Raw genomic sequence first — 5,036 nt, 5'->3', positions numbered from 1 at the left:
CATAAAGGTGGTGACCCTTGTGCTCATTTCATGCCAAACCCCAACCATCCACCATTGGTTTTTACTAGCAATCCACACCCTTCAATTACCCATCCTCCTCCTATATAAATAACCCTCACTCTATACCCTTCCATATTCAAATGCCCTTTCATTTAACAATTCTTTCTTTCAGAACACACACCCAACACTTCTTCCTTCATCCAAAAACATGTTAACACAACCCTCTAGCTACACCTTGTATTAACCTGGTCGAATTCCATCATCAATCCATACTTCTCAACTCCTTCACATACCAACTCCTACTTATGGCATCATCAAGCTCCAAGAGGCGAAAGGGCAAGGAACCAGTGGGGAGCATTTCTTTTGATGAAGGGAGGTTCAAAGCTGCATTCCGAGCTCCAATTTGAACGGATAAAACACAAGAAAATATTGCCAGAACTGACATTCCAGTTCAACGAGGATGAATATCCAAAGATTAGAGAGAAGATTGAACAAAGGAGTTGGCAAGAACTCACGAACCCAGTCACAAGGATAAATGCAAATCTCATCAAGGAGTTCTATGCCAATGCAGCTAGAGAAGATACTACCAAAGCCCCCACCTTCAAAAGTTATGTGAGGGGAACCGAGGTTGACTTAAGCCCCAACGCCATAATGAAAACGCTTCAATTGAGGTCAAGTCCCTTCGAGGAGCCCAGTTATCTATCAAGAATGAGCAGTGGCCCCGACAATGACGAAATTGAAAAAATTGTGAATGTCATATGTGTTGTGTGATTAGATTGGGTGAGATATTCAGATAGGAGACCACGGTGTATTAGGAGGGGAGACCTCATTCCAGAAGTCAAGGGGTGGTTTGAGCTCGTGAGAAGATCTATCCTCCTAGCCTCAAACTATTCTGAGGTCAACATTGCTCACGCTACTATGGTACATTGCATAATGATGGGTGGAGACATCAACGTACAGGAAATCATAGCTGGGGGAATCCAAGAGGCCGCCGAGAAAAAGGATCCAAATGCTTGGCTTGGTTATCCCAGCACCATCCTTAGACTGTGTATAAAAGCCAAGGTAGTCTTCGAAGATAGCAATCCAATATGGATAAACCCTGGAAGGTTAGTTATGCCTCAGCGTATAACCTATGTGGCACCCGCCCAACAACAAAGAAGCCCTCAGATAAGGAAAATAACATCACAAGAAGAACCTCATCAAGAAAGGACTGGTCAAAAAAGTTGGATGATGCTCTTTGGGCATATAGGACAGTCTTCAAAACACCAATTGGGATGTCCCCATATCAACTGGTGTATGGAAAGGCCTGTCATTTGCCATTAGAGCTGGAGCACAAAGCCTTTTAGGCTCTCAAGATACTAAATCTCGACAGCACTGCTGGTGGTGAAAAAAGGGTCTTGCAGGTGCAAGAACTGGAGGAGTTTAGGTCTCAAGCCTATAAAAACACTAAGATCTACAAGAAAAAAGCAAAAAGGAGACATGATCTCAACCTGGCACCAAGAAATTTCAAAGAAGGATAGCAAGTACTCCTCTACAACTCCAAACTGAGACTCTTCCCTGGAAAACTCAAATCAAGGTGGTCAGGACCCTTTCTGGTCACAAAGGTTTCACCTTATGGACACATAGAAATCATGGAAGAAAGCTCAGGGAGGACATTCACTGTGAATGGGCAAAAACTCAAACACTACTTGGGCAACATGGGGGAAGGCCCCAAACTGAAGTATAATCTCAACTAAAGAAGCAACCGTCGAGCTAGCGATGCTAAAACAGTACTTTGTTGGGAGGTAACCCAACATGAGATAGTTTTCTTTTCATTATTATCTCAAAAAAAAGATACAAGTAAAGTTCTCTGTATTGTGAGGAGCTAAGTTTGGTGTTGTACACCAAAATAATCCATGGGTGAATGTGGAACTCTAAGTTTGGTGTTCTACCAAAGACTCCATTTGAAGATCGCATTGCAACCCTTCAATGATAAAGCATTAACTCTAACAATTAGAGAAACTACTTGACAGATGTTTGATTTCTTGTTCATAGTTTGCTTTTCTAGTTCATAGTTGTTTTCTTAATGAAAGAACATGAGGTTTCTGCATGTATTCAATTTGATGCATTATGCAAGGAACTAAGTTTGGTGTTCACACACCAAATTAAGTTCAAAAATTCACAAGCATACATGCATGCTAACTGTTTTTTTTCAAGTGCTTGGGGAACAAGCAACTTCCACTAGTTTTACAGGAATTCTATCAATCCCTTGGAATAACCATACACCATCATCCAAGGAGAGAAATAAAGATGCAAATGCTACGATGATGATGACAAGAAAGAAATAGGAAGACATCAAGAGGTTGTATTGTATTTAACTGTCTCTGAGTTATAGTACTTTAATTGGAAGTATGATTGAATCTTATTCTCATGGACATTCATATTCTGCTTGTTCCCCTTTATTCACATATCGGGGATGCTGGTCTAGGTTCCAGGTTTTCATTTTCACCCTGCTAAAATGTATGCTTGTCCTTTAAGCTAAATAAAAGAAAATGTTATGAAAAACCAGAGTAGGGTTCATCTTGTGAAGTAAGTTCTCAATGTTTATGGCGTGGTAATTGATTAGCTAAGTTGGTTCACCAACAAGGTATACATGCAACTAGATGTTCTGAATCATATGCTTGAAGCACATTCTATGAGACTTGCTAAACAACAAGATCCTAATAAGAAAAAGGAAAAGAACAGTGAGAGTTTGAAAAAGAAAGAAAAAAGAATAAGAAATAAGGCTAGGCACCAAGGGTTTAAATCTTGAGGTATGTGTTTGTGGTCTTCTTGTGCAAAGGATCTGCTTGGATGAATAAGTTCTCAGGAGTGCTTCATCTCTTGGTAACTTGGGTTAACTAACCCAGGATTATCAGCTGAAAATCCACTATCAAGAGCAACCTTGCTACAAAACACTTAGTAACCCAAAGAGGTGCTGGACACCAAGGCCTCAAGAAAAGAAAATAACAAACCATATGCCTGTGGTGTGCATGTATGGGGGAGAGAGACTTGAGGGAGTAAGTCCTTATGGGTGTCTCAACACCTAGCACCTTGAACCAACTGGTTCGAGAGTGTTAGCTAAAAGCTTATCTTAAAGAGTCGCCCCCTCATAAAGCACTTAGCCTAAAAGAATGTTATAAACCCTAAAAGGAAAGGGGGGATCAATGAATAAGGATCTCATAGGATGCAATCGAGCGAGTATTCAAGAGCATGATAAGGACCTGAAAACCAGTAAAGGAATGAACCTAAGTTGCTATGCATGAAACCTCATAAACCAAGAACTTGACTTCTATAATAAGGACTTGTTTCTCTTGTTCTTTCATTCATCATTCTTATGCTTTAGTACTTGCTTAGGGACAAGCAAGCTTTAAGTTTGGTGTTGTGATGCCAGAGCATCTTGGCCAGTTTCACTGACCTTTTCTTTATTGTTTTAGGGTAGTTTCATGCATTTTCTTAGTATCTAAGTAAGTTTTGGGTAAAAATACACTTACATCTTGATTCAAGAAAACATTGTGAACTTTACATGATTTCATGAGAATTATGCATGAATTGAAAGATAAAATGGATGATGCATGATCTCATGACTTGGAACAGAGCTTTGATGCACCCTGTTTGTTTGATTTTAGGACAAAGGAAGCAAAGAAGAGCCACGTTAGCCGCCACGTTAGTCTTACTAACGTGACCACTAATGTGGAATGGGAGCAAGCTTGTAGCGTTAGTGGAAAAGTTATCATCAATAACGCCTTCAAAAGCCATCATAACCCACGTTAGTTTCCACGTTAGTTACATTAGCGTGGGAACTAACGTGGAAGGAAAGGGAAGCTCCAACGTTAGTGGTAAAAGTAAACACCACTAACGTTACAAAGGGCCATACATAGCCAGGTTAAGAGTCACGTTAATCCAATTAACGTGAACTCTAACGTGGAATAAGAAGAGATGGGCCAACGTTAGTGACACTTACCTTTGTCACTAACGCTAGGAAAGTCCAAGATTGCCTATGTTAGTGGTCACGTTAAGACCACTAACATGAATGGTAACGTGGAGCAAGGAATGATAGGCCAACGTTAATGACACTCACCTTTATTACTAACGTTGGAGATGGCAAGCACACCCATGTTAATGGTCACGTTAATGCCATTAACGTGAAGCACTAACGTGGGAAGAAGGGGCGTTTTGAAGCATTAGTGACAAAGGTAAGTGTCACTAACGCCCTCGAGCTTTGGCATGCCTACGTTAGGGGCCACGTTAGTTACACTAACGTGGTTCATCAACGTGGGAAAGAGGGACAAGGAGCAGCGTTATTGGTAAAAGTGAGTGCCAATAACATTTGCGAAGGGCTAAGAGGCTACGTTAGTGGTCACATTAGTACCATTAACGTTGACCCATGCCTGACTCACACTTTTTCTGCAAGCAAAGCTGAGCCCACTGAAGACTGTAACTGCTTCAACTAAAGATCAAGGGCCCATATCCAAGACTTGAAGAGCTAACTAGAAGATCAGAAGAGTAGTATATATAGGAAGTGGTTTTGAACTAGAAAGATGCTGGGCATTATTGGGAACTACATTCTGTATATTAACTTTTCCTGCAAATTCTAGTTTACTAGAGAATGCACTCTTTTCTATCATATTCCATTTTTAGAGCCATGAACAACTAAACCCCTTTTCATTGGGTTAGGGAGCTCTGTTGTAATTTGATGGATAATACGGGAGGATTGTCGGTAATAGATTTTCTCAATGAAGTTGCGTTGCAAGGATAACTCTACCAACAACAATCTTCGAGGATCAAATTTAGAAAGGAATTGGTTGTCACAAGTTCAACCCCAATAAAATAACTGAAGTATTCAAACCTCTGGTCGTCTCACAAGGAATGGGCAAACATGTACTTTAACATTGGTTAGAAATCCGGGGTTGTAAGTTATGAGCGAGAAAATAAACTAGAAATCTTAACAAGCAAGTAATCTGAAGTGCAAAGAACTAATTCAAATAACCAAACATGATGTAAGCAATTTCAAACTA

Source organism: Arachis duranensis, chromosome 3, assembly GCF_000817695.3.
Source record: "Arachis duranensis cultivar V14167 chromosome 3, aradu.V14167.gnm2.J7QH, whole genome shotgun sequence".
Taxonomy (NCBI): domain Eukaryota; kingdom Viridiplantae; phylum Streptophyta; class Magnoliopsida; order Fabales; family Fabaceae; genus Arachis; species Arachis duranensis.
This window is presented reverse-complemented; position numbering follows the sequence as displayed.